We start from the raw sequence: 20,714 nt of genomic DNA on the forward strand, positions 1-20,714 counted from the left end.
GGGCTCCAACAAACCAGGATATTGTTGTCTGAGTGAGATCAGTTAAAACAAGTACAAAAGTAGTCTTAGGTGGAGAAAGAAGGCACGAAAGGCAGCAGGAGAGAGGCCGCAGGTCATTATAAGAGTTGTGAGATACACAAAAATTAAGAAGCATAAAATCTATGCAGATGGAAACAAATGAAGCTGTCCTGGCAGCACTGATAAGCAGAGCAAGTTGAAACACGCACAGGAGAATTAGAAAGGACTCTGTCCATTGTGTTTCTTGGAAGTGTGATCATGGACCATCACACAGTCTGTCTCAAAACTTTCATAGTGACCCACATATGGGGGAAAGGGCTTGGGGCTGCATCTCTTTCTGCTTTGATGAAGTTTCACATGCAATCCTATTTATGCAAGTGAAAGAGCAAGGGTAGACCAGCTGGTCATAAACAACACAGGCGTTTCCACCTCTCTGTCTGCTTTCCCCATGGGAAATGATGGAGATAAAAGGGAAGAGGGTGAGGTGGTAAATAGTGGAACAAGGGCAAAAGAACTGATTTTTGGCTGTTTAAAATCCCTGCAGGAGGGCCTTGGTCCTGGGGTGGCTGCCCTCTATTCTCTCATCTTTATTCCCACCATCCTCACCATCCCTGTCTTTCTTCCTTTTGACACCTCCCATTCCCTCAGCAGTGTTGTCCTTGGGATGAAGGCCAAAGTCTTTATCATTATGCACAAGGCTTCCCATGGCGTGGCTGCTCTTCCCTTCAGGTTTCCAGCCAGCTTTGCTCTCTCAGTGCTAGTCCCACCCAACTGCCTTCCCGTTCTTCCTCCAACCTGCCCTTTCTCACCTCCAGCCTCCTACACACCCCGAATGTTTCTTCTCTTCCTGAAGCCCAGAATCAGACCACCATGTTAGTTTCACCTGGGGAAAATGTGCAATTCTCTTTTAGAGACTCTGATTGCAAAAATCCAGAGATAGATGCTGGAATGTGTAGTTTCAAAGCCTTCCCTGGGAATTTTGAAACACAGTTGGGTTCAGTAATCTTGCGTAGACATCAGTTCTTTGAGAACCTTCCGTGATCTACCCCTCCTTTCAAGTCTGAGTTAAGTAAGTTCCCTTTTAAACTGGCCTATGTGCGAATGTCTTTAATTGCAAGTCTCCCCAGCACACAGCTACCCGAGGAGGACAGGGACTCTGGCTTAGAAGCAGTTCCCAACATAGTCATCAGACTTAAATTGAGTTGAAACTGGAGAATGTTACCTTTTATTCCCTCTCCTGCTCTGAAACAAAAGTAAATTTTCTTTCTGGCTAGTTGCTGTGTGCTTGTTTTTAGAAAAATGGGATTTAAAACAAATAAGACATGAGAAAAATGACAAAACTGCCAAAAAAAAAAAAAAAGGTCTTACAGGGACTGGTAATATTAGCCTTTGGTTGGTGGTCAAATGCAAAGGATGCTAGGCCTATGCTTGCTTAAACTTTTGTGGCGTTTTTTGGGTAAGGATTCTGCAGTGAAGTCTTCTGTTTCTTATTTTATCATCTTTTATGCCAAGATGTTTATGCATTATGTTTTTTCAGTAAGACACATGCTCAGTTTGTTTCTAATGTATCCTCTTGTTCTCTTTCTTTGTCTCTGTCTCTCTCTGTCACACACACACGAACATGGATACACATACCTAGTTGTTCATCCATTCTGCCAGGATGGAGAAACAATAGCTGACCATCATGTCTCTGTCTGTCTGTCTGTCTCTCTCTCTCTCTTATACATAGACACACACATATAATTTTCCAATAGATTCTGCTAGGACTGAGAAATAATAGCTGATCGTGGAAGGCTCCTGAAGTCTATAAGATTACACAATCTTCCTTTGCTCCCTAGCTGTCTCCTTTTCAGCATACCCTTGCTTCTTAGAAGTCTCTGGAAATAAATTCATTTTGTGGATGCTGAAAAAAAAAACCAATGCTTGACGCTGACTCTTATTTCTCGGTAAGTATAGAAGACACAATTTTATGCTATTAACTGTTATTTTTGTTGATGCAGATGCTATTACCTGATTGAAACATCTAAGGGATGGTTTTATTTTGTTTGTGCCCTGGAGGCTAACAAAGAAAAGAAAAGAGAATCCACAACAAGCCAGCACCATTTTGAAAAGAAAAGCATCCAGTTATTAAATACACTTTCCCAGAGATGAAGAGCAGATGTTCTGTCTCTTTCTTGGAGTGGGAGGGTGTGGATACTTAGGGGATCTCTACCCAGAGCATGTTTCATAATCTTAAAAAGTCAAGGGGGTTGAGGAAAGTCCCTGAACATGGGAGGTCTGGTTGGGTAAATTCATCACTTGTGCAGTAACACAAAAGGGAATTTACCGCATTTTTTTGAACATCATATAATTTTGCATTTTTTCTCCAGACGCTCAAGATGTAAAAGATTGTTATCACCACAAATTAATAGGTTTTTTAAATGTAAGGACAAAAAATCATTTTTTTTTTACTTGGGGAAGACAGTTTTCCTAAGGAAATCATCAAGGCCGTTTCCATCACCAGCCTACCATCTGCAAGAAAAGATAGGTCATATGAAGCCAACTTCGGAGGAAAAATTATTTGCAACAGGAGGTGGAAAAGAATGAAAATTCTTTTGGTTCTATTTTATGTAAAGCGATTCTAAGACTATTAGAATTGCCCGAGAAGCCTCTCAAACTCTCCTGACTGATGGTCTCTCGTCATCCTTTCCCCTCAACTTCCCAACCCTTACTAAAAGATCTCAGCCTCCCAGGACAGGCAGATGTAATTTGAGAAGACCCCTCCCCACCTCACCTGGGCACCTTCTTGTCCAGTTTTAGAGCTTGTGGTATAAACTATAGACTCTTAAAGAAAGGATAGCTTCTTCTGGCTCTTTAGGGGAGGATGACATAATTTTCCTGACACTATCCTATAGCCACCCTCTGAAATTTCTCCATGACCCTGGTCCTGTTTGGACAGATCAGCCTCTGAAGGTGAAGACAACTGCTCTTTATTTCCTGAAGCATTTGCTTTGGAGCATCAGCTGTTGATTTTGTGCACTGTGCCCATGATAAAGTCCCTTTTATGCTATTTATAAAGTTATTCTCTTATCTCTCTTTCAATGAACTTGAGATATCTGGGTATCTAAAATCTTCTGGGACCGAAACAAATCTTTAGAGTTATATCATTTTTAGAGTTGGAAACAGCATATGAGATTATCTCCTACAGTTTTGAAGGAATTCATTTGACAGTATCTTAGTTAGTCACTGCTTGTATATTTTCAAAAATTAGGCACGCGTTACCCAGCATGGAAGTATTTTATTTTTGGAGAGTGCACTCTTGAGCCAAATGAAATGCATTTTTCTTTTTTTAAGGTCTTCCAGTGACATGAATCTTAGAGCTAAGTACCCTGGATGTCTCATGAGCCCTGAATCAAACTATCAATTTGGTTAGAAATAGAATGGGCTCACATTTAGTAATCACTAACTTAATACCCTCTGCTGAATTTGATTTTTCAGAAAAATCCACAAATCTGGTAATGGAGCATTCTTCTCATTGCTGTTCATGTGACCCTCCTATCACACTCATGGCAGGAAAGGGAAACAGTGAGCCTTTTGCAGTCCTGACCCGGGTCAAGGTAGAATTTCATTCTGGTTGCACTGGAGGACATGGGCCTGGTCACCCTATGGAACAACTAAAGGGTCATAGCTTCAGTTCTGACTTCTCATTCCACTCTGCATAACACTAGGTCAAATAGTTCTGCAGCAAATAAAAAATGACAGTTGGACATTTGGTATCATATAGAACAAGTATCTGTTTACTGAATTTTTACACTATCATCTGGTGGTTTTGGCATTGCTCAGATGCAATTTTAGTTTGTGTATGTGTGCGTAGAGGACAGCCACTTGTAGTCTGGGCTTCTGAGGTCATGCCTCACATTTCTGCTCCAGAAATTTGTGCACTCAGTAAATATTTTCTGATAAGTCTAAATTTGCTTGCTTTTCTGGTAAAACTTTGACCCATCCCTTTTCTCAAATCTTAGTTTTCTTAAGAATGCTACTGGATTTCTCTCTCCTTGCTAATGTTTGCAATATCTTATCATGTCAGTACTTACTACAGATCCTGTTTAGTCCCTTTCCCAGCACATAATAAACATTTTAGAGGGCCTCTCTATTGCCCTTCCTTCCAAACCTTCACGTGTTTGAGGTTGACAAGTTTCCTTGATAAAACATGTCATGGGGGCTCCTTTGTCTATGTCCCAGGAGACACTGTGAGGCCAAGATTCAAGGTCAAGCCAGAGGAATGTACGTGGCAACTCCAAGTGTATCTCATGTACTGCCTAAGACTGGCCAAATCAGCACTTGTTGTAGGCTGAATTGTCTTGTCCAAAAGACATGTTGAAGTCTTAACATCTGTAGCTGTACATATGATCTTAATTGGAATTAGGCTCTTTGCAGATGTAATCTAACCAAGACAAGGTCATGCAGAATTAGGGGAGGCCCTAAATCCAATGAGAAGTGTCCTCATAAAAGAGAGGAAGAGAAACATGGACACACAAGTGGAGAAGGTTGTGTGAAGACACAGCAGAAACTAGAGCAATGCTTGCACACCAACAATTGCTTGTAACCACCAGAAGCTAGAGAGGCCAGGCAGGATTCTCCCCTGGAGCCTTCAGGGGGAGCACAGCCTTGTTGAGACTTTGATCCCAGACTTCCAGAATCCAGAACTGGGAGAGAACACATTTCTGTTGTTTTCAGCCACAACTTTGTGGTACTTTGTTATGGCAGGCCCAGTAAACTAACACAGTATTGAAAAAGGGCTTTCCTTTCTCTTGGATTAAAGAGGAGGTGACTTGAAACTCTTTTTGGCCAATACCGGGTGTGAAAGACAGAGCTGGGGAGGGGGTGTCCTGTGGCTTCGAGCAAGCAGGTCACTCACTATGTAAGGTTCAGGTTTGTTGAGTGACTCTCACAGGCAGCAGGTGTCTGCAGAGTGTGTCTGAGTGCTGGGATGGAGATGTGGCCCCTACTGAGTTTTCTTTCTAGTAGGAGACACAGACAGTAAACTGGGAAGCAGGAAAATAAGTAAATAAATAGATCGATAGATAAAGTCACTGCAGATAGTGTTCAGTGTCAGAGAGAAAAGAGAGAACAAAAGAGTGAGGAAAAGATGGGGTGATTTGAGAAGGCCTCTCTGAGGAAGCAACATGAATCTGGGGGAAGGAGTGAGCCATGCACAGTTCTAGTGAAAGAGCATGCTGGGAGGAAGAAGCATCACCTTGTCAAGGCCCTAGGGCTGGGTTTATGCTTGGTGTGGGCAAGAGTAGAAAGAAGGCTGGGCGGATGGAATGGGAAGAGCCGAGATGGAGATGAGTTCAGAGTGCTGGTCCCTAAGGCTCAGCTCACCCAGGCCTTATCAGTCACAAATAAGAGTTTGGATATTTGAAAGTATGAGAGGAAGCCTTTGAGAAGTGGGGTGTATGTGTGTGAGCAGCATGTGAATTTAAGATTCTAATCTGCCAAGTACAGAGTTTTCTTTTGCAGGCTTTTTTGTTTTGTTTTGTTTTGTTTTCTGGTTAATTTTCCTGGACATTTAGTCCTTTCTCTCTCTCTTTTTTAAAATTTTTTATTTTTATTTTTTTTAAATTGTTAAATCATAGTTGTGTACATTTGTGCAATCAAGGGGTACAATGTGCTGGTTTCATATACAATCTGAAATATTCTCATCAAACTGTTCAACGTAGCCTTCATGGCATTTTCTTAGTTATTGTATGCAGACATTTGTGTTCTGCATTTAGTAGGTTTCGCCTGCATGCTTTTTATTTAGAGGTCAAAGATTTAAGAGAAAGAGATGGAGATTCAACATACAATGTCAGACCTTTAGGATGATTAGCCCGTAGGCTTGTTATCCTGACTTTCCCCTGATGGCCAGAATCTTGAGCACAGGGAAGGCATCCCCCATTCTGTGAGAAAGGCTTTGGCAGTGGCACTCCAGGCCTCTGCCTACTGCTGTCTGGGCTGGCAGGAGAGAGTCTGGGATGCTCAGAAGAGGCATCATTAAAAAGCCCTCAATGTTTAATATTTATTGAGTATCTGTTCTGTGCTAGGCATGATGCTCGCTGCCAAGAGCACCATAATGAAATCAGCCGTGGTCCCTGCCCTTGAGAAATGCAGGGTCTGATGTGGGTGTCAGACAGGCCCCCTTGCAGTGTGCATGGTAGACTAGAGACAGGTGTAGAGAGCCTTTGGGAACATAAGGAAGGGGTCTTGGTAGCAGGGAGGCATCACTTTTCCTAAACAGAAATGTCTTCTGAACAACTGTGACATATTCTAATCCACTTCAAGGATCATCCCTGGGGAGAGGCCTTTGACGTGAAATGCAGAGCTAAACTATTTGGGTTGGAGAAAGAGACCAGATATCTAGGGTGTATTATGCTGTCCTTTGATACCTTTGGAAAATGCACAAAATATTTCCATCAATCTTTTGAATTTCCGGGTTTAATCGAAATATGATTTGCTTTTGCTGTGCCAATGACTATACTGCTCCATAATCATTTGAAGGAGGAACAGTGAAAAATGTACTCTCTTCTCCCATTATCATGTAAATCCCACATTTGAATATTTCAGTCTCACCTTTTTTTTCCTTGGCTCTTTTTATTTTTTCTTGGGAGAGAGTAGGTTCTGATATCACCAGTTGCACCTTTCTTTCTTTCTTTCTTTGTTGTTGTTGTTGTTGTTTAAACTTTAGGTTAATAAATCAAAAGTTTCCAGAAAGCTGCAGTTTTGAGATTCTGTTCTTACTGCGTGTAGCTAATGGGAGGCAAGGCTCCTAAGCCAGCAGCTCAGGTTGCTGACAGGACAGCCCTGGCCTAGGGGCACGTGAAAGAAACTGAGGCTGTGACAATGGTGCCTGAGTTGGTTTGTGTCCCAAATTGAGAGATGGTTGAGCCCTGGCAGACTGGGGGATGGTGAATAAATATAACTGCTGTCCTCAACAGAAATCATTCCTGGAAGTGGGGGCAGATGGACAGCTAGGTGGAGAAATGGATGACTAAGTGCATTTCCTAAATGCATAGGCTGCCTCATGTCTCTCTTAATGTCTGATGGGCTAGTTATCTTGTCTGAATTTATGAGCAGATAAGTTCAGGTAGGAAAAGGATAAAGAACAAGAGCTGGTTTCAAAAACAAAAGGCATGGACTGAACTTTTAAAGTGACCCTGGCTCTGGGCAGAGGTGTGCAGCCCATATCTGACATCAAGAGCTTTCAGTAGCATTTACAAAGCATTTTGCTGGTATTGAAAATGTCAGGGAGCTATAAAGACCCCTGGTTTGGGCTTTCTCTGGGCACCCCTAGCAAGTGGTTCCCAGAAACTGAAAGCGCTTTGAGTCAGCCAGCACAAAACCACAAAGCAAGCAAGTGATCAAGCTGAAGGCACAATTTTTATTTCTTTTTAAGCAGAGAGCACTTTCCAAAGAAAGGAATGGGTCTCTCCCTCTCCAGTGAGAGAGGAGCCCTTGTATTTATTCTCTGGTTCCTAGCTTTTCTCCTCCTACTTCTAATGTTTAAGCATTTCTGAGCTCATGGATTTCTTACCATGCGTTAGCTATGGTAATTGACATCAATCCCATAATTGTTCCCACAATTCCATTTTGTCTGTTTTGTTTTTCTTCTTTTTTATTATTATTAAATCATAGCTGTGTACATAATGCGATCATGGGGCACCATACACTGGTTTTATAGACCATTTGACATATTTTCATCACACTGGTTAACATAGCCTTCCTGGCATTTTCTTAGTTATTGTGTTAAGACATTTATATTCTACATTTACTAAGTTTCACATGTACCCTTGTAAGATGCACGGCAGGTGTAATCCCACCAACCGCCCTCCCTCCACCCAGCCTCCCCCCTCCTTCCCCTCCCTCTTCCTCTTCCCCCTGTTCTTAGGTTATAACGGGGTTATAGCTTTCATGTGAAAGCCATAAATTAGTTTCATAGTAGGGCTGAGTACTTTGGATACTTTTTCTTCCATTCTTGAGATACTTTACTAAGAAGAATATGTTCCAGCTCCATCCATGTAAACATGAAAGAGTTAAAGTCTCCATCTTTCTTTAAGGCTGCATAATATTCCATGGTGTACATATACCACAATTTATTAATCCATTGGTGGATTAATGGGCACTTGGGCTTTTTCCATAAATTGGCTATTATGAATTGGGCTGCAATAAACATTCTGGTACAAATATCTTTGTTATAATGTGATTTTTGGTCTTCTGGGTATATACCTAGTAGAGGGATTATAGGATTGAATGGCAGATCTATTTTTAGATCTCTAAGTGTTCTCCAAACATCTTTCCAAAAGGAATGTATTAATTTGCATTCCCACCCGCAGTGTAGAAGTGTTCCCTTTTCTCCACATCCACGCCAACATCTCTGTTCTTGGGATTTTGTGATATGGGCTAATCTTTTTTTTTTTGGCCGGGGCTGGGTTTGAACCCGCCACCTCCGGCATATGGGACTGGTGCCCTACTCCTTGAGCCACAGGCGCCGCCCGATATGGGCTAATCTTACTGGAGTTAGATGATAGCTCTAAGTAGTTTTGGTTTGCATTTCTCTGATGATTAAGGATGATGAGCATTTTTTTATATGCCTGTAGGCTGTGCACCTGTCTTCTTCAGAGAAGTTTCTCTTTAAGTCCCTTGCCCAGCCTGCGATGGGATCACTTGTTCTTTTCTTGCTTATATGTTTGAGTTCTCTGTGGATTCTGGTTATTAAACCTTTGTCGGAGACATAACCTGCAAATATCTTCTCCCACTCTGAGGGCTATTTGCTTGCTTTACTTACTATGTTCTTGGCTGTGCAGAAGCTTTTTAGTTTGATCAGGTCCCAGTAGTGTATTTTTGAAGCTGCTTCAATTGCCTGGGGGATCCTCCTCATAAAATACTCGCCCAGACCAATTTCTTCAAGGGTTTTCCCTGCACTCTCTTCTAGTAGTTTTATAGTTTCATATTGTTTCATGATAATTCATGTCTTCATTGTCGTTTTGTTCCAAAAATTTGGCAATTTCCTTCTTAATCTCATCTCTGACCCAGCTATCATTCAGTATAAGGTTATTTAACTTCCATATTTAAATCTTTAATCCAGTGAGAGTCTATCTTAGTTAATGGTGAAAGGTGTGGGTCCAGTTTCAGTCTTCTACAGGTTGCCAGCCAGTTCACCCAGCACCATCTGTTAAATAGGGAATCTTTTACCCATTGAATGTTTTTAATTGGCTCGTCAAAGATCAAATAACGGTAAGTAGCTGGATTCATCTCTTGGTTCTCTATTCTGTTCCAGACATCTACTTCTCTGTTTTTGTGCCAGTACCATGCTTTTTTGATCACTATTGATTTATAATATAGTCTGAGGTCTGGTAGTGTGATTCCTTCTGCTTTGTTTTTATTTGTGAGTAACCTCTTGGCTATTTGAGGTTTTTTCTGGTTCCATATAAAATGAAGTATTGTTTTTTTCAAGATCTTTAAAGTATGACAGTGGAGCTTTAATAGGGATTGCATTAAAATTCTATATTGCTTTGGGTAGTATGGACATTTTAACAACGTTGATTCTTCCCAGCCGTGAGCATGGTATGTTTTTCCATTTGTTAACATTTTCAGCTATTTCTTTTCTTTGAGTTTTAAAGTTCTCTTTATAGAGATCTTTCATGTCCTTTGTTAGATAAACTTCCAAATATTTCATCTTTGGCACTACTATGAATGGAATAGAGTCCTTAACTGTTTTTTCAGGTTGACTATTGTTGGTATATGTAAAGGCTACCGATTTATGAATGTTGATTTTGTAACCTGAGACGCTGCTGTATTCCTTGATCACTTCTAAGAGTTTTTTAGTAGAATCCCTGGTGTTTTCCAGATATACAATCATAACATCTGCTAAGAGTGAAAGTTTGATCTCTTCTGACCCTATATGGATACACTCGATCACCTTTTCTTCCCTAATTGCGGTGGCTAAAACTTCCATTACAATGTTAAAGAGCAGTGGAGACAATGGGCAGCCTTGTCTGGTTCCTGATCTGAGTGGAAATGATTTCAATTTAACTCCATTCAATATAATATTGGCTGTGGGTTTGCTGTAGATGGCCTCTATCAGTTTAAGAAATGTCCCTTATATATCAGTTTTCTTAAGTGTTCTGATCATGAAGGGATGCTGGATATTATCAAAAGCTTTTTCTGCATCAATTGAGAGAATCATATGGTCTTTGTTTTTTAATTTGTTTATGTGCTGAATTACATTTATAGATTTACGTATATTGAACCAGCCTTGAGACCCTGGGATAAAACTGACTTGGTCATGATGTATAATTTGTTTGATGTGTTGCTGGATTCTGTTTGTTAGGATCTTGTTGAATATTTTTGCATCTATGTTCATTAGTGATATTGGTCTATAATTTTCTTTTCTTGTTGGGTCTTTTCCTGGTTTGGGGATCAGGGTGATGTTTGCTTCATAGAATGTGTTGGGTAGTCTTCCTTCTTTTTCTACATTTTGGAATAGGTTGAGTAATATAAATACTAATTCCCTTTAAATGTTTGGTAGAATTCTGACATGAAGCCATCTGGTCCCTGGCTTTTCTTTTTAGGGAGATTTTGTATGGTTGATGCTGTTTCAGAACTTGATATTGGCCTGTTCAACATTTCCACTTGATTCTGGCTAAGTCTTGGAAGGTGACATGCTTCCAAGTATTGGTCAATTTCCTTCAGATTTTCATATTTCTGAGAACAAAGTTTCTTGTAATATTCATTAAAGATTTTTTTAATTTCTGAGGAGTCTGTTGTTATTTTGTCTTTGTCATTTCTGATTGATGAGATTAGAGATTGTACTCTTTTTTTCCTGGTTAGGTTAGCTAAAGGTTTACCTTTTCAAAAAACCAACTTTTTGATTTATTGATCTGTTTTATAATTCTTTTGTTTTCAGTTTCATTTAATTCTGCTCTAATTTTGGTTTTCTTTTCTTCTACTGAGTTTGGGGTTGGAATGTTCTTCCTTTTCCAGTTGCTTGCGATGTCCCATTAAGTTGTTAACTTCCTCTCTTTCCGTTCTCTTGAGGAAGGCTTGCAGTGCTATAAATTTCCCTCTTAGGACTGCCTTTGCGGTATCCCAGAGGTTCTGATAATTCAAGTCTTCATTGTTGTTTTGCTCCAAAAATTTGGCAATTTCCTTCTTAATCTCATCTCTGACCCAGCTATCATTCAGTATAAGGTTATTTAACTTCCATATTTTTTATGAGTATGCAGATTCCTGCTGTTACTGAGTTCAACTTTTAGTCCATGGTGGTCCGACAAGCTGCATGGAATAATTTCTATTCCTTTAAATTTACTGAGGTTAGACTTGTGATCTAAGATGTGATCAATTTAGGAGTATGTTCCGTGGGCTGAATACACATCCGTGTATTCAGTTCTGTTGGGATGAAATGTTCTGTAGATGTCTGCTAAATCCAAATGTTTAATAGTTAGGTTTAAATCTAAAATTTCTTTGCTCAGCTTCTTATTGGAGGATCTATCCAACACTGTCAAAGGAGTGTTGAAATCTCCAACTATTGTGGAGCTGGAGGAAATCCTGTTGCTCATGTCTGTTAGAGTTTGTCTTATAAATTGAGGTGCATTCTGGTTGGGTGCATAAATATTAATAATTGAAATCTCATCATATTGAGTATTACCCTTAACAAATATGTAGTGACCATTCTTATCCTTCCTTACTTTTGTTGGTTTAAAGCCTGTTGTGTCTGCAAATAGAATTGCAACACCTGCTTTTTTTCTGATTACCATTTGCCTGAAATATGGACAACCATCCTTTCACCCTGAGTCTATATTTATCTTTTAAGGTAAGATGTGACTCCTGTATGCAGCAAATACCTGGCCTGAGTTTTTGTACCCAATCAGCTAATCTGTGCCTCTTTAGAGGACAGTTTAAGCCATTCACATTAATGGAGAATATTGATAAGTCCGGTAAAATTTTGGGTATCAAGTTTTTTGAAAGTCCAGTGGACATTTTTAATCCATTTACCACTGTGGAAGTTGGAGTTTGATCAAAAGTTTCTGAGCGAGTTTACTTTTGTGGTAGAGGATTGGGCTAGTCATTATGGAGGATAGGTCGGAGAATATCCTGAAGAGCTGGTTTGGTTATGGCAAATTTATTCAACATATGAATCTCATTAAAGTATTTAATTTCTCCATCATAAATGAAACTCAGTTTAGCTGGATCCAGGATCCAGGGTTGAAAGTTATTTTGCTTTTAGAGATTAAAAGTCGATGATCACCCTCTTCCGGCTTGAAAAGTTTCAGCAGAGAGATCTGCAGTCATTCTAATATTCTTCCCTTTGTAGGTAATGGATTTCTTAAATCTGGCTCCTTTCAGAATTTTCTCCTTCATATTAACTTTGGTGAAGTTAATTATGATATGCCTGGGGGATGTCTTATTTGGATTGAGTCGTGCTGGAGTTCTGAAACTGTCTGCCATCTGAATTTCAGAATCTCTTGGCATGTCTCGAAAATTCTCTTTTATAATTTCATGGAGAAGGGCCTCTGTGCCTTGCGAGGCCATTTCATCACTTTCAGGGATTCCAGTGAGGTGGATATTAGCCTTCTTTGAATTATCCCTGAACTCTCTGAGAGAATGATCCATTTTTGCTCTCCATTTCTCTTCCTCTTTGAGAGTTTGGGAGCGCTCAAAGGCTTTGTCTTCAATGTCAGAAATCCTTTCTTCTGCTTGCTCCACTCTGTTACTGAGAGATTCTACTATATTTTTCAGATATTTGAGGGCTGCAAATTCTTACTTTAGTGCGTCAAAATCTTTGGTGTTTTTGTCTTTAAATTTGTTAAATTCTTGAGACAACTTTTGAATTTCTCCTCAAATTTCTAATTATGACTTTTGAATTGCTCCTCAAATTTCTAATTCCAAATTTTCCTCCATTCTATTAATCTTGTTTGCAATCCAGATTCTGAATTGGATTTCTGACATCTCGGCCAGTTGTTTATGAATAGGATCTTCAGTTACATCTCCCATATCTTTCCTTGGTGGGGGGTTGATCTATTCTGGTTATTCATGTTACCAGAGTTTTTTCCGCTGATTCCACCCCATGATTGTTTTAAACCATTTGATTTTTCCCCTGGAGCTTTGTTGAGGACCCGTACAGTGCTATGGCCTGAGAAACTGAGGACGTGTTGGTGTGGTGGGGCTAAGTGGTTCTGTCTTGTTTTTAGCTGGTCTCTGTTCGACCCTAGTGAAATAGTTACTCTGAATTGAGGTCTCAGAGGGCCTGTGTTTACATCCCAGATCTGTTCCATGGTGGTTGCCACCTGGGAAGATGCCTGGCCTCCTCTGGTTGCCCAGGGAGACAGGGGGTGTGGCTTCGGAATATCTGGGAGTGAGCCCTATTGTTGCCAAAAGTGGCTGCTGCTCTGTGCTTTGGGGCACCGCCACTCCGGTGTGGTTCCCTCTCAGCTGATTGGCCTCTCCTCACTTCTGTGCCACAGAATCAGCACTGACCAGCTGCATTCTAGGCCCTTTTGTTTGTATCCTTGGGGTCGCAGCTTGCCTCAGCAGGGTTGATGGGCATTCTTCAACCTTCTCTCTTGGTGCAGCTCTAATCCACCAGGTTACTTGCTAAATTTCTGTCCTTTAACTCTCCTTCTGGACTGGAGCCTCTGTGGAAAGCTGGCTTCAGTCAGTCATCTTGATCTCCGCCCTCCTATGACTTCACCCAGGTGGACTAAAGCACTGACAGCTGGTGTGGTAGGTAGTGTAATGACCTCCCCAAAGACGTTTGCATTCTTATTCTTGGAACCTGTCCACAATTCCATTTTGAATTATATGCAGAGGTGGTGACAAATGTAAATGATTTTACAATGAAGAACTTCACATCAAAAGGTCAACTTTAGGGTGCCCTACTAAGGACTGAGCATGCTTGCTGTTGTCATGAACTGCAGGTGCTGTGTGGTTTGACACTTAGCTCTGTGGTCTAGCATGACCCCTGCTTGGGAGCCTTGTTGACCAATAAGAGCTCTTTTAGCTGTACTGGAACATCTTGGGTTAGGCAGTTTCCTCTCTATCAGGAACTGTCTGTCTTTTATATTATTCTCTCTTCTTATTATCTTTGTTTCTATTTTATGTTTTAGTTTTCCTTCTGTCACCCTGTTTCTTGTCTGTCACTAACAGAAACCAATACGGTGATCAGAAAGCACGCTGGCTCTAGCATGAATAGATAGTTCCACTCGTGTTGTTCAAAGGACGGAACATAGGGAAAGTACTGGTTTATGGGCTCTGTTCCAAGATAGGCTGCACAAACATAAGGATTTCTTAAAAGGCCATGAGGACACTTGCACTAGATTGTGTATCAAGCTCAATTTGCAATCACCAAAGTGTGGAAATGGTCTAAATGCTCCCCAACCCAGGAATGGATGAACAAGCTGTAGTATATGTTTACCATGGAATAATATTCAGTCACTAAAAAAGATGGAGACTTTTATATTAACCTGGATGGAGGTGGAACACTTTCTTCTTAGTAAAGCATCACAAGAATGGAGAAGCAACAATCCAATGTACTCAATTCTAATACGAAGGCTGTAGATGATCTAATATAAGGTGGGGGGAGGGGAACGAGGGAGCGGGAGAAGGGAAGAGAGAGGGTGATGGGGGATCATGGAGTATGGCACACCTCTTGGGGGTGGGACACAATTATAAGAGGCACTTTACCTAACAAATGCAATGTAACCTAATTCTTTGTACCCTCAATGAATCCCAAACAATAAAAAAAAATTTAAAAATTAAGAAAAAAAGTCCATGAGATATTCCAGGTTAGCATCTCAGCCATGGAACCATAGTAACAAGTGACTTCTAAATGTTGGTAGTTTAAGAAAGCAAGATGTATTTCCTGTCTGTGCTCTTGGTAATTTTCTTTGCTTCATTGTCCTGTCTCCTGGACCCAGTATGAAAGAACAGCTACCAGCTTAAAAAAAAAAAAATTAGTTACAGCAGCAGAAGGAATGAGGAGGTGACAGTTGTATCCTGGTGTCACTGCAGCTACTCCCTTCACTGGCCAGAGCAAATTCCAGGACCACACCTGACTTTAGGAGGGCAAGGAATTACAACGTTACTGTATTCTCAGAACAAAATCCAGATACCACTTATAACTTTCACAGCTATAAATAATGCATGTCAGCAACTGTGGATGGCTGGTGAAGGTGATGGCAAAACTCCAGAAAGCCTTTTCTAATTTCTCATGAGTGGGGTGAGTGTGTGTATGTTTGTGTACAGGAAAGTAAAGAGCTAAGGTTGAAAACAGATAACTCTACAGACAGAACAAAAGCAGCATCCTTCCCCATGCCAATCCCTCCTAGTAAATGTCTCCTGTGCATCCAGATGTTTAACTACAATGGAATTATTTCATTTGTGGTCTAAAGACTCCACTGCTGGGCTGAAAATTGAGCTGTGGACAGTTTCTAAACTACAGAGCTTTTCTGAGCCGGAGAGATGGAGAGAGGAATTGAAGAACTGTCTCATTCAGGAGGTTGGAAAGGCAGCTGTCCACTCAGGACCCCAGCAGGCTTGGTGAGAGATGGAAGGCTTTTCTGTAGGGAAGCGAATCCTACCCTCTGGGCTTCTAATATGTGTATTATGTAATGATTTTATCTGGCATGGAGGGACTTCATGGAAATGAGCATCTTTTCTTCTCTCTTTACCCAGAGGGTAATCCTGAAGGAGAAAGCAATCATTTTAATACGTTTTCCCAGATCCACTGGCCTTCTACATCACTGTTGCTTTATTGAGATTGCAAACTGTTCTTGCATCTGGGCAGATACCCTCGAATGCAGCCAGAAAGAAATTGACAGTTTGTGCATCCTCTGGTTAGCTTCACATTAATTAAAGCTTCACACTGCACTGGCCTCTTCCTTTTGTTATTCACATGGATTTTTGTGAATCATGCTGTTTACAAATAAGCCTACATCTAAATGCCACACTTGCATCTGAATGTCCAGAGCCAGGCCCATTCTTAATTGCTGGGTGCAGTGAAAGGGAATTGGTGGGCAGTGATGGCTAGAGTAAAGAGATGGAAGAGCTATACAATTTAGTTTCCTATAAAATAACTTCCAGAGCTGTATAACTTCTCTTCCCTAACAAAAGGTTCTGGAAGCCAAATGTCTGAAATGTATTAAATATAAGTTTGCTAAAGTTCGTAGCCATTTCCTCAAATTTAAGATTTTACTTCCTGAGTGTCAGCATAAGCAGCTTATCTCATGCAAAATCTGTGATTCATCTCTTGGGTTTCTGACAATGGGGAAAAAAATAAAGAGACAGCCTAAAATTTAAAAAGAAAACAAAAACGACTCACAACAAAACAAAACAAAATTTCTAAACGTTATGTTGAGAGAATCTTTTTTTGATCTGTCAATCAATTAGCTGTTTTTATGTTCGATAAACAAAACTTTGCTGCTGTGTTTCATTTTGCCCATACAACTCTTTTTGTCAAAAATAGAACATATTCGTGAAGACTGCTTATACTGAAGTTTAAGGATTGCTCATGAAATATGTTTGAGTGTGATTAATGTCAATTTCAAATATATATGAATCAAGTCCCAGTGATCTCCTATGAATTTGAAAAATGTTTGAATAACCTAAGTTGTTCAAACAAATGAAACCTTCAAGACCATTTTATGTGGTTACATTCACAAATTTGTGAGCAAATTTGTAATCAAGGTTATGTGGCATTTGTCCTGTGGCATGCTGCACTCTGGTAAAAATGCAAACATAGAAATGATTACATTTTTTGGCTTTTCATCATTTTATCATATGCTCTGCCAGGATTGCTGTTTTTTGACTTTCATCATTTCATCCCTAGTATCTCATGCTTGGCCAGTCTCACGTAGTTATTCAATAAGTACTTGTGAACTGAGTAGCTGGCAGATTGCAAAGAATGAATGACTTTATTATTATTATTTTTTTTTTTTTGAGACAGAGTCTCAAGCTGTTGCCCTGGGTAGAGTACTGTGGCGTCACAGCTCACAGCAACCTCCAACTCCTCGGCCTAAGCAATTCTCTTGCCTCAGCCTCCCAAGTCGCTGGGACCACAGGCATCCACCACAACGCCTGGTTATTTTTTGGTTGTAGTTGTTATTGTTGTTTGGCAGGCCTGGGCTAGATTCGAATCCACTACCTCTAGTGTATGTGGCTAGTGCCTTAGCCACTTGAGCTATAGGCACTGAGCCTTTTTTTTTGAGACAGAGTCTCAAGCTCTTGCCCTGGGTAGAGTGCCTTGGCTACACAGCTCACAGCAACCTCCAACTTGGGTTCAAGTTATTCTCTTCCTCAGTTTTTCTATGTTTGGTAGAGACGGGGGTCTCACTTTTGCTCAATCTGGTCCCAAACCTGTGAACTCAAGCAAGCCACCCACCTCGGCCTCCCAGTGTTCTGGGATTGCAGGCATGAGCCACCACACCTGGCTCTTTCCTGTCTTTAATGAACACTTTCTAACAACCAGGAAGAGCTTCTGGATGCTATTGGAGAGGCTTGCAGCAGAGCAAACACTACCCACCTGCCTAGCCTTGGAGTTAGAGCCCTGGATGCCTGAGTCCCAGACCTTCACATCACGGTTCTTCACATACCCTTCTCCATTTCTTAGTAACCTGGCACAACTGAAACACACGTTGACATCAGTATGGCCAACAGCTGGGGAATCCAACTCAAAGGCATCGCCTTTGAGAGTGTCAGCAGGTACCCTTAGTAATTATTATACTAAGGAAGATAAAGTGCAAACTGGGACTTCCCAGGAATACTAGGGGTGAAGTTACTATACTAATAGCTCGTTCTTTCCGTTGGCAGGTAATTTGGCCTGAAATATACATCTCGGTATATGCATATGGACAATTAAGTGTGGGGTAGCATGTATTATTTAAAAATTTGGATGGTTACATTTTTTAATTTTTTACTTCCATTACTGTAGATACCTTCTATGTGGTATAGAGAGAGGTCTTTCTTTTTTTTTTTTAAAGGAGTGTCAAGTGATTTTTTTATTGAAACATTTTCCTTTGTTCTTTTGAACTAGCTGGGTGTTTCACAGCACCACTGTGGTTGTTATCTATGATGTCCTGTGAGTGGCGGCCATCAACACTGCAGCCCACTGACTGGGCCGTCCCCAGGATCTCTGTTATGGTTCCAGAGACTTTTCTGGCTAAAGATCGGTGCCACATCTGTCTGACAATGTTGACAATCTCATCAGAAGTGATATTTCTGTTGTCTTTAATGTTTTTCTGTTTCTTTCTCTCGGTGGCTCCTTGAGGGCTTTGATGATGAGGGCAGAGGCAGAAAGTACCTCCTCAGTCTGGGCCTGTCTGTTCTGGATGGTCAGTTTCACCGTAATCCTCAGACCCTTCCAGTCACCGGTGGCCTTGGCGATGTCATCACCAACCTTTTTGGGAGACAAACCCCGGGGGCCAATCTTGGGGGCCAGGGCAGACGTGGCACGGACTTCACCACCGGTGAACCTCAGGAACACGACTTTGATCTTGTTGGTGTCAAACTTAGGTGGCTTTGATCTTGTGGGGTCAAACTTTGCTGGACTTTGGGAGGCGGATGGTGCTGGATGAACGTGGATTCGTGAGGACCAAAGAAAGTTGCACCTTGGTTTCTTCCAAGCTGAAAGCTGGAAGTGAGAAACTTCTTTCTTAATGCTCTGGAGTTGAAAAACTCTCTCCCTATTCTGTTCTTTCCTTGTTTTTTCTCCCACTTGTACTGGTTAGATGTGTGCCCATCTTTCTCCCCACTAGATATTATATATTTTTTGTGGGCAAAACCCACATCTTTAAAAAGAAAATTTAAACTCTACGAGAAGCACCAATAAGAATGTTATTTTAACAAACAGGAAACAAAAAAGGCACATCTAAGGAAACAGTTATTTGAAAGTAAGAAATCTTATTTACATTGTCTTCAAGGGGAGGAAAGGCATTTTGAAAGGCTTTCTTTTCTGATGAACCTTTGAAAGCCAATCTTTGTTTAAATGAGTTTACATTTAAATTTTAGGTCTGTTGACAGTTAACTCAGGGGTCTTTTATCTATGCTTAATGTCACTGGCTATATCCTGCCATCGATCCCAGGGAAAAACTCCCTGTTGAAATCAATGGGGAGTTCTATGTAAAAATCAATGACCGGATATGGCCTACAAGAATAGTGGTTACTCTAAGCTTTCAGCTGTAAGGCCCCCATAATATGACTTCACGGTAACCCTTTAGACCATGTTCAAAAACAACAATAAAAAAAATTACCATTCTTTAGAAGGGGTAGAAAATGGCAGGAAGGAAATGGCTTATGTTTGTGCAGGATAATTTATCATGTTCCCACGGCTTGCAGAGGCCTTGTATTGTCTTTTCAGGAGTCTCAAAGAAAAATCCAGGGGAAAAGACCAATGCCTGAAAAAAAGGTCAGTATTCTCTAAATTCAAAATAAGTATGTGTTACATACAGAATATCACACATCAGTTTGTTTAAGCGGAACCAAGTGCTCCTCCTTATTTATAGAGTAGTCTGTGGCTCACATTTGTACATTCTGGTTGCAAAGGTGAAATCAGCCTATCAAGATGAGAGAAAAATGGAAAAAAGGCCAGGAGGGCAGTTAATTGCTCTTGGTATCCATGGCTGGTCGTTTTCCAGGTATGCGAAAAATAAATTCTAGAATACTTCAAGGAAAAATATGGACTAAGCTATTGCAAACTTTCCATTTCTGTTTGGCTATTTTGGCAAAAATGCCTCCCTAAATGTGTATGGACTATCTCTGTATGTACAAGAATAAAATTATTTTTACTGTCCCCAATGAGATGCTTTAGCCTTGCCAACAGAGGAGCCACTTGGATCATGTTCTTGTGGCATTTCTGGAAGTCAGGATGTTGGGGTGATCAGGCTGTGGTTTCCTGTTGTCCTGTCACTTTCAGAAAGGGACAGTCAGTATACCAATCACATTGTCAACCTCACACATTCTGGGAAGAACAGGTTGTGATAGTGGAGACCTTGTGGGACTTCGGGAGATGGAGCCCTTGTGTTCCCTAATTGCTTGGATCCAAGTCCGTAGCACAGACAGTCATGCCCTGCTCCCTCATTCATTATAAACAATGGCCTCAGTTCTTTTTTCATATTTTATATGTAATTATATTCTGTCAGGTATAAATAAAAGAGAACTTCTTGTTGGCTTGAGGTAACGTGGTCATTCTCATGATGTAAGACCTAGAATTAAGGCCTAATGTTTTGTGTATCTTGACATCACTGAAAAACCAGGAGAGCCTCAAATGGCCTCAAATACATGAATCTTCTTATCATGGGGCCGCACATAGTTCCTGCTTATCCCTGAGCAGTGGACTTCAGCTCCAATCTCATCCTCTTCTATCAGGGTCATCCCATTCTTTTTGCCCCACAGAGCCTGCTTGTTCACTGTCTCCAAGGGCAACCCTGAAGTGTTCCTGTGTGCCATGCTGGTTCCCCTTCTCAGTGACGTGCATACATGTGATTGGTAAACTGTTGAGTGTCCTGTGTTTGACCATCTCTGTAACGCTGTGACAGGAATCTCTTCTGCCAATGAGATAAAAAGGAAGGAATTAAAACCTAAAAGGTAAATTGAATTGAGATGTTGTTCTTTATATCAGTGGTATATCTGTGTCATGAAAGATAATTTTTTTACAGTCTAGGTAAGGGGCATGGTGCAGGGGATGA

At 40.7% G+C, this 20,714-nt stretch overlaps 1 pseudogene; it reads right to left on the bottom strand.

Annotated features, from left to right (window-relative positions):
- Positions 1–547: 547 nt before the first annotated feature.
- LOC128572616 (uncharacterized) lies at positions 548–20,475 on the bottom strand (annotated as a pseudogene).
- Between the last annotated feature and the right edge of the window lie 239 nt (positions 20,476–20,714).

Source organism: Nycticebus coucang, chromosome 20, assembly GCF_027406575.1.
Source record: "Nycticebus coucang isolate mNycCou1 chromosome 20, mNycCou1.pri, whole genome shotgun sequence".
Lineage (NCBI taxonomy): Eukaryota > Metazoa > Chordata > Mammalia > Primates > Lorisidae > Nycticebus > Nycticebus coucang.